The 10,147-nt window shown below is 35.9% G+C and overlaps 1 long non-coding RNA gene across 2 annotated transcripts in view; it reads right to left on the bottom strand.

Moving 5' to 3' along the window:
- The window catches only part of LOC102028083, a 16,665-nt gene extending 6,923 nt beyond the window's left edge, over nt 1-9,742 (bottom strand). The window contains exons 1-2 of one of the 2 annotated variants that reach the window (XR_260309.2): nt 9,704-9,738; nt 5,637-5,755 (exon numbers count right to left, since the gene is read on the bottom strand). This is a non-coding gene — a long non-coding RNA (uncharacterized LOC102028083). Of the gene's footprint in view, nt 1-5,636; nt 5,756-9,703 lie in introns of both variants that reach the window. The other variant, XR_001233184.1, reaches the window with a different exon arrangement.
- Nucleotides 9,743-10,147: the final 405 nt, after the last annotated feature.

The raw sequence follows: 10,147 nt of genomic DNA, 5'->3' as shown, positions 1-10,147 counted from the left end.
AATAATAATAATAATAATAATAACATCATGAGCATTAGATTCTGAACATGAGTTATGCATATGGACTACTACTGAAACTACTCTGCTATTTCCAGTAATTCCTTTAACAATTATTCTTTTCTTACTTGAGGAATTCTATTAGCTATTAATTTAATATAATTAATGCAAACAGAAATGAAATATAAGAAAATAGATGTTCAAAATGAGACTATCCTTTGTCTTTGTCATCCTCAACCTTCCACGTCCTCTTTTTATAGACAACAATTTTTTTACTAGTTCTACTTTAGGCCTTTTAGAGGTAAGACTAAGGTAGTTGTACATTTACATCTGAGTTTATCAATATTAAGCAGTAGCTGGTCAGGTTCTGTGATGACCCAAGAAATATTCAGCATACTTTTTAATATATGTCTTCCACCTACTCTCTGTCTCTTTTCCCTTCTTATATCTTTCATTGTATTTCTAAATATTTGAAATCTCATGCTAACACTTTTTTTTCTGACTCAGATTTTAGCTTCTGTTGAGATAGATGAGCTATCTATCTCAATAGATGAACTATCTATCTCAACACTCACAGTATCTACTGGCCCTCACAGTATCTACTTTCCTCACTCATCAGAATCTGTCCATCTTTGCACTGCTTTGACAATGTTAAGTAAGTTGTGTGGTATTTGCAGTCTGATCTCTATTTATAAAACATACTGTGCATTCATAGTTTAGTTCTAATAATTATGAGCTAATAGAGAGTATTGAAAATCTAATGGTTAAGTAGAAATCATCTGAACTCACAGATAGGTGGCCCTCTGCCCTTTGACCTGAGTCATTAGCAGATTTCAACACCAGTGCCTAATGTATTCTGTTACATTCCATCATCCACTCAAGATAATGACAAATTTCATTTTATTTCAAATATGTAACTTGATTTTTCTCATACTACTTTGCAAATCTCTTGGAGAATTTTATTGCATTTGTTTCTATTTCTTGTTAGAAAAAATTTGTCTTTTATCACATTCCTAAAAGCATCCACTTTCCTTATCATATTACTTGTTAGATGACATAAAAGCTTCCAGGCCATAAGGACAGCTATCTTCTTCCTATTTCTTTTTATTTGTCTCCTTATTCAGTTCTATTGTTTCCAAAGGCCTTTGATTTTTTTTTTTACTCTTATATTTCTTTAGAAATAGTGTAGAAAAGATGAACTTAAGGAGGATTTATGAGAATGAGGTATCTTTTATTTCTTTGAACTCTAGGTCCTTCGTATTTCCCCATCAGAATTTTAAAGGCAGCTTTTAAAATGCAAGGTTGCAAAGAGAAGAATTTTAATGTTCATCCAATTCTTAATCTCTGATGTGCAATGTGAAAATGTTTATATTTTAAGGAATAATCAAGTATAATAGATATTTAAAATGTGGACAATTTGTAGCTTAATGTATTATCTCAAAATGGTCTCATTTTATTGGCATACTGCTCAGAATCCTCCCACTTCATGTCCCAGCCTCCATTGTCAACACTTCCTGCCCAGTTAGCAGTAACCCTTGACTTCTAACTCCATGTAATAGGTTGCTGGGTTTTGAACTTCACAGAAAACAGAAGTAAAATAATATATTTTATGACTCACTCATGTCATTCAATATTATGTTAATTAGATTAACCCACCTGTTGCTTACAGACATGATTTGCTTATTTTACTTTCTTTTGGTTTTTCTCCGGTACGGGGAATCAAACTCATGACCTTGCGCTTGCCAGGCAGGCACTGTGCCGCTGAGCTAAATCCCCAGCCCCTATTTTACTTTCTTAATAGTACTCCATGGTTAAATGTAGAGCAATTTATCCTTTCTGATGTTGGTATAAATCTGAGTTTTTTCCCTAGATTTTATTATTTTAAAATTGCTAAGAATACTTTTGTTTGCTGTACATACATTTACATTTCTAACATGTCCTCTTCTGCTCCTAGTATCATAGGGTATAACTGTATTAAATTTTAGAAAATATTACCAAACCATGTTCTAAAGAAACTGTATGAATATCATCATTACTAGAAATCTATAAGCATTCTAGTTCCTCCAAATCTTTGCCAAACTTTGGTATTATCAATGCATTTAGACTGTGGTTATTCTGACTGTCTTCTGTTTTTCACATTTTTAACTGGGTATTTGATAGGTCTGATCAAGACTTGTCAATGTTTTATTTTTATAGTTGTGCTTTTAAATTGATTTGTAAGTGCCCTTTGTATATATTGTGGATAGTAGCCTTTAGAAGGTTATATTTGTGACAACTATTTTCTTCCATTCCTGGCTTTTGTTTTATACCCTTTTAATTATACAAATAATTAAACTTAACAATCTTTTTTTGTGGATACTGTTCTTTCATTTCCTCTTCATGAAAGCATTCCCTGCATGTATGTGATGAAAACATTCCCCTGGTTATCTTCTAGAAGTTTTTTTGTTTTATCATTCACATTTTGATCTATAGTCATCTAAAATTGGTTTTTTATTTTTATATATGATATGAAGTAGAGGTCAATATTAATATTTTTTATTTTTATATCCAGTTGACTCACTATTATTTATAAAGGGTTAATTCCTTAGCCCATGGCTTATAATGCTATTTTTATCATAAATCAGGTAAATTAAGACATAAGACCTCCCAGACTATTGTGCCCCACTGTTCTATCAGTGAATCATGTCACCGTGTCACTGTTTCTTAATTTATTGTAGATTTATATTGGTGGTATAGTTAGATTTGCTAGTGAAGATGCTTCAACATTTTTCAACATAATTTTATTATTTTGATTTGTCACATTTCCATATAAATTTTAGAAGTAACTTGCCAAATTCTACAAAATAACCTGGTAGCATTTGATTTATTTTATTAAATGGATAAATACATAAGTTTGATATATAGACATTTTAAAATTGATACCTTCATAATATTGATTCTCTCTAGTCATGAAAATGGTGTGCTTAATTTTATATCTTAATTTCCTCATTTCCTAGAAATAATATCTCATAATTTTCTTTGCAAATGAACTTTACATATTTTATTAGGTTTAGGGTAAGCATTTGATTTTTTTGAAGATGTATAAATGATATCGTGCTTTTTAGATTTATTTTTATTTGCTGCTGATGTATGTGACACAGTATTTTAAGGATGATTTTATATCCAGTAACCAAACTAAATGTTAATTCTGAAAATTTTGTATAGATTTTCTACACAAACTAAACAATTAAGTCATGAAATGAATAAGTTTTATGAACTATTTTTGTGTCTAATGAGGTGAATACATGATTTTTTATATATTCCATTAATGAAATAAAATACATGAATTAATGTCTAAGAGCTTAAATAATCTTGTATTCCTGTAATAAACTTAACTTGGTAATGTATTATTTGTATATCAATATACATTATTTGCTACTTTCTATTGCAAGCAATTTTTAATATGGTGTAAAATTTTTGTATTTTTTGTTTTTATTCTAGCATTGATAAAAACAGTGCTATGAATGTAGTTTATTTTATTTATTATTTAGTTTTATTTATTTATTTTTTTCCGATACTGGGAATCAAACTCACGACCTTGCGCTTGCCAGGCAGGTGCTGTGCCACTGAGCTAAATCCCCAGCCCCCTATGAATGTAGTTTAGCAAAAGTCTTGTCTCAGAGATTTTTTCAAGAACACAAAGCTATTTTCCCCATTTTGTCTCCCCCAGCATCTGGCAGTGACCACTCCACTTTCTAAACCTATGAATCTGACTAGTTAGATAAGGCAAACAGGAGTACTTGCCCTTCAGTTACTGGCCTACGTCACTTAGCATAATATTTTCAAAATTTAACTTAATTTGTTCTTTTTGTCCTATTTCCTTGAGGTGTAAAGTTAGTTTTTTTTTTTGGGTTTTTTTTTTCTTAAAAACAAGACATTTTTCACTATGAACTTCTTAGTGTAGGCATTGTGGTGTACCCTTAATCCCAGCACTCTGGGAGACTAACACAGGAAGCTCATGAGTTGATTCCCAACCTGGGCAATTTAATCACTTAACAAGACTTTGTTTAAAAAAAAAATTAAAACAGGCTGAGTATGTAGCTCACTGCTAATGCCCTGGGTTCATTCCCCAATACCAAAACCAGTAAAAGTAGAAAAACAAGATTAAAAACTAAACTACCCTATTAATTCTTTGGCTGTAAGTTTTAGTGCCTTGTGATTTTGTTTTTGTTTGTCTCAAGGCATTTTCTTATATTTTTCTTTTTTTCTTTTTTGAACTAGAGCTTCAACCCAGAGCCTCACACATGCTAAGCACAGACTTTACTGCTGAGCTATACAGCCAGTCCCTGTCTTAAAATATTTTCTGATTCCCCTTCTAGTTTATTCTTTGCTTGTTCAACTCTGTATTATTTAATTTCCAAATACTTATTAATTTCTCAGACTTCCTCCTCTTATTAATTTCTAGTTTCTCACCATTGGCCCATAAATGCACTGGATTTCCATCTTCTTAATATGCTAAATGTGATCTGTCCTTGATAATGTGCACTGTGTGCTGGGAAAGGGACTAACTGCTGCTGTTGGGTGGACAGATCTGCCTACATCTTCTATGAGGTAAATGTGATCTAAAATATTGTTTAGGTCAGTCATTCCATTATTGATTTTTCTGTCTCGTGAGTCTACCTATTATTGAAAGTGGAATGTTTCCTTTAGGACGCTGTGCTTGCCACGCAGGTGCTGTGCCACTGAGCTACATCCCCGGACCTCCATTTTTCTTTTCTGTTCTGTTAATATTGGCTTTATATATTTAGGTAAGCTGCCATTTGGTGCATATAGTATTTGCTAATTTTAAAGGATTTTTTTTGTTTTCTCTTTGCTAATGTTTAGAAGGGTTCCAAAAATGTGTATTATTTCTTTCATATGTAAATGGAAGAATTTTCAGGTGACAATATCTTTGCCCAAATATTGTTTTTTTACTTATTAATTTTATAACGATAACATGCAGCCATGGATTTTTATTAAGAGTAGACTTTTATCAAGATTATTTTGACAACACTTGGACAGGAAGAAAGACACTTATAGTAACATAGGTAGTGATAGGGAGAACAAAAGCAACAAGAAAACTCTCATTCTCCTCAGCCAACTAAAGAAGTTTTCTGATATTAATTTTAAAAAAATTTAAAACTTTGAAGATTTTAAATTTACTTACAGTATAATGATCATAAATTAGAAATTAACAAACACTTTTTAAGTCTCTATCATTTAAAAATACTACTTTCCTGCATGCGTAGCCCCAGAGTGCTCTCCCTACGTAATCCCCAGTCTGAGAGGTGGATGGATTTCACTCTCATGATTAAGTTATGGTATATGGCAGTTCTGACTTCAAGAAAAGGAACTATCTGGATAGGTCTGACCCTCATCACTCAATCACAAATGCCCTTCACAGCAAAGAAGTCTGTCCAGATGGTCACAGAAGAGAAGTCAGAAAGAACAGAGCATGAAGGGGATTTACACCAAGGAGATTCTTTGTTGCTAAGATGGAAGGGACTACATGACAAGGACCTCAGCTGGGCCTCCCAAAACAGCACAGCCCCCTGCCACAGTTAGGAAGACAACAGGGAATTCAGTCCTATAAGCACAAAGAAATGAATACTGCCAACAACCTGTGAGCTTGGAAGAGAATCAAGACCCATGAGAGAACTGCAGGCTTCGCCAACAAATTGATTTCAGTTTGATGAGTTTCTGAGCAGCAAATCCAGCATGAACTTCTGACCTGCAAAAACTGGGACAATATATCTGTGTGGTGTTAAACTGCTAAATTAAGTTGGTAATTCATTAAGCAGTAATGGCAAACTGTATTCTCCAAAGAGAAAATCAATACTCCAATCTCCAAGATTCTGATTGTCCTAGCTGGTCTGGATTACTGTCCAAGCATTGGTATTTTCCAGCTCCCCTTTTCACAAGTGAATGAATGTTAGTTAGCTTTTGGTTAATGGGCAAAACATTTGAGAAAATCAACTTAAAGGAGGAAACAGTCATTTTGGCTTATGGTTTCAAAGGTTTCAGTCCATGACCCCCTTCCTTGGCCTGGTTGCTTTGGTGGCATACAACATCATGGTGGAAAGAAACACATGGTAGAGGAAGACTGTTCACCCATGGCAGCCACCAGGTAAACAGAGATAAAGGAGGGGTTCAGTGTCCTAAAATGCCCTCAAGGGTACCAGCCGAGTGACCAGATATCCTTCCACTGAGTCTCACCTCCTACAAGTTTCTGCACCTCCCAGTGGCAATGCAGAATGGGAATAGACATGTGCCTTCAGAGGACATTTAAGATCTGAACCATAATATTGCTTTTCCTTCTTTACTAAACTGGAATCATTTGAAAAATAAATTCCTCTAATAATTTTCTCCTTTCCACTACATCCATCTATTATGGTTTATAACTAGATGTTCCCTAAATGACTTACGCAACTCTTTGGTGGAGTTTCTGGGGTGTGATTAGATCTTGGGGGCATGATAATCTTCAGGGGATTCACCCACTGATGAGTTTACAGGGAAATGTGATTTGGGAAGTAAAGCATGGTGGGAGAAGGTGGGTCCCTGGGGTCACAGTCTGACAGGGTCTATCTCCTTCCCTCCTCCCTTGATTTCTCTCTGCTTCCTGCTGCCACTCCATGAGCTGTTTCTCCTCTAAAATTCCCCTCCACCATGCTGCCCTGCCTTAAACTCAGTGACTATGGACTGAAATCTTTTCCAACTGTGAAGAAACTAAGACTACCATCTAACAAATAGGTGTTTGTTATGGTTTGTGTCTGGATGTCCCCCCGAAAGCCTCATGCAGTCATGGGGTGGGCTTCTAGAGTTTATGACTGATTCATGGGTGTGAGTGCTACACCTGCCCTGGGGCTGGTAACTTGCATACAATGAAAGGGAGAGAAAGAGGCTACTTGCCGAGCTGCTTCTCCCCTTGTACTCTTGCTGCTTTTGCTGTTTTCTGCCACCATGAACTGTTGCCCTCTGCCATGTGCCACCCTGCCTTTAAGCCAGCTGAGTATAGACTGAAACCTCAACAAACTGTAAGCTAAATAAACCTTTCCTTCCTTAATTTTGGGAATTTGGCTACTGTGTCTCAGCAATGAGAGAAAAATAACCAAGACAGTGTTAAATATTTATTGGGTGCCAGGTGTTTGACCTTTGCTATAAGCAGATGATATACTTGCTTCCCACATGAAGTTCACAGTCTACTGTAAGAGAAAGCACATTTGTTTTCCTGCAAATACAAAAGGTTCATGTTCATAAAAATTGTCTTTCTGAAAATAAAGACTAGTTAGTGTGAGCCTGTTTTTTCTTTTTTGTTTTTTGCATTGTGGATTGAACCCAGGGCCATCACACTAAATTACATCCTGAGCCTTTTCAAAATTTTTCATTTGTTTTGGAGACAGAGTATGGATAATTCACAAGTTCCTCGGTTGCGCTTGAATTTGTGATCTTTCTGCTTCAATCTCCCAGGGTGCTGGGCTTATTGGCATGTGCCACCATACCCAGCTAGAAAATAAGGACTTGTTTCATATTGAGATTCTTATAACGTGTCTTTTATTATGAGGTGTCCTCCCAATTATTTTAATTTGAACCACAAAGCCCTCTTTGAGGAAGACAAATTTGCCCAAAATGACCTCAATCAGTACTTGTTTGCTTTGCGAGTAGAGGTCACTTGATTAATTCAAGGAAAAAAATAAGGAAACAATTTAACAGAGATTTAGTCATTATTCTTGGCAGTAAGACACCAGGCTCATGAGTGTTGGATGTCATGGTAAATAGGACTTTCAAGGATTACTTTAAAAGGGGTTGAAGAAAACAAATATTAAAGAAATCTTGTCATGAAGAAATGCAAAATGACGCTCTGATAAGAAATTCTAAAAGAGGTGTGCATGTGCAATACAGGCTTAGCTTGGGTTTGTGGCAGGAGTGTTAGGAAAAGTATTTCAGAGAAAGTATTTTTAAGTGATGAACCCGAAGATTTGTGGGTGGGAAGTGGAGTGAGGAAGTGGGCTGAGAAACAGAACGCTCTACAGTGGGCTCAGCCTGGGTCTCAGGGTGGAACCTGGGGAACTTTTATAAGTACTGGGGCAGAGATCCTGATGTGTTTGAGAAGCGTCTGCATCTCCAGGTCATCCAGTATACACTCAACAGAACAAACAGCTTGTGCAAAGGCCTTCGAGAGAGAGACTCCACAGATTCTAGCTGCTGAGAGATGACCAGGGTGAAGGAAGGCATGGCCCTTCAAAGATTTTCTGTAAATGCAGACACAGAGTGACCTGAGCTGCTACTATCCAAACTTTTTACTTGACACTGAAAGTTAATCACTAGGAAGTCACTAAAAAGACTTCACCAAAATTCAGAAGATCACCCTAGGTTAAGAAACACACACATATTAAATTCATTTTCAGGATATGTACAAGTAATCCAGAAATATATGGAAAAGGTGTTCAATATGTTTTGCCTTTAGGGAACTTGAGTTTAAAACTACACTGAGGTCCATCTCACCCCAGTCAGAATGGCTATCAACACGAACATAAAAAAACAATAAATGCTGGTGAGGATGTGGGAAAGAAAGGAACTCTCCTACACTCTTGCTGGTAATGTATATCTACTGTGAAAATTTGTATGGAAGTTCCTCAAAAAAAACAAAACTAGAGCTACCAGATGACCTAGCCATACAACTGTTGGTACATATCTGAGGGAAATGAAGTCAGCATACTACAGGGATACCAGCATCTCCATGTTTATTGCAGCTCACAGTATTGCTTACAATACTGAGATATAGAAACAGACTAGGTGCAATGGTGAATGAGTCAAACATAAAGATAAAATCATACTGTTTGCAGGAAAATGAATGGAACTGGAGATTAACAAATAAAAAAATAAGCCACGCTCAGAGAGTGAAATACCACATTTTCTCTCATATCTGTAATGTAAAAAAAAATTTTTTTTTTTGTCATACCAAGGATCGAACTCACAACCTTGTGCTTGCCAAGGAGGCACTTATGCCACTGAGCTATACCCCCAACCCCCTACGTAAAAAATTTTAAATAAATTTAAAGATGGCAAGAAAATAGAGAGAAAATACAGTATTAGAAAGGAAGAAGTGGTTTGGGGGAGAGGGAGAAAGGGAAAAGAGAGTACTGGAGAGGTACTGAACAAAGTATGTTATATGTATGTACAAAATGCCACAATGCAATTCATTATTCTGTATATTAATATGCACTAATAAAAATTAAATATCCCATACAGATGTAAAAGTCACTTAGAACATTTCCAAATGAGAGTCCAGAAAAAATATTATAAAAATATTGTGATACTTTTCTCTCACATATTTGTTCAATTACTTGTATTAGTATTACTGATTACTCTGTTAACTGATTCTGTGGTTTTGTTGAATTAGCAGTATTTTTTTTTTTTTCCGGTTTTTCTCTGGTACTGGGAACCGAACTCACAACCTTGTGCTTGCCAGGCAGGCCCTTTGCCACTGAGCTAAATCCCCAGCCCCCAGAATTAGCAGTATTAATGTAACAGTAGAATAGCTGGTAGGCTTTTACATAAACATTTTCTCAATAAAAGAAAGAAAATAATCCTTATTTTGATAACCCTCTGTCTTAGTTATTTTTCTCTCATTGCAGAGACAAAATACCTGACACCCAGAATAAAGGAAGGTAAGGTTTATTTAGCTCACAGTTTGTGGAGGTTTCAGTCCATACTCGGCTGGCTGCAAGGCAGGGTGACACACGGCACAGGACAACCGTTCATGGCGGTGGAAAACAGCAAAAGCAACAAGAGGAAAAAGGGAAGAGGAACAAGCTTCTTTTCCATCCTTATATTGTACATCGGCTATCCCGCACAATCGCATGCCCACTTCTTACACAGGCTCAGAATGAATACAAATAAAGACCCTGGATCCCTGCTGAGTCACATAGTCAATCTTCCAAACTTCTCAAACTGACACAGTGAGCAACATCCCAGAACAATAAGGCATGTCTTTTTCACCGGAGGCTATAGAACTGCTGAGTCACTTACCTAAGCCTCTTGACTCCTCAAATTGACACAATGTATCAGTCATAACACCCTCCACCCCCACCTTGCTCTGAGCTTTATTCCAGACAGAACCATGTTTCTAAAT

The sequence above is a fragment of the Chinchilla lanigera genome, unplaced genomic scaffold (genome assembly GCF_000276665.1).
Source record: "Chinchilla lanigera isolate Chin_1 unplaced genomic scaffold, ChiLan1.0 scaffold00014, whole genome shotgun sequence".
NCBI lineage: Eukaryota > Metazoa > Chordata > Mammalia > Rodentia > Chinchillidae > Chinchilla > Chinchilla lanigera.
Note: the sequence above shows the minus strand (reverse complement) of the source record. Positions and strands in the feature narration are given on the sequence as shown.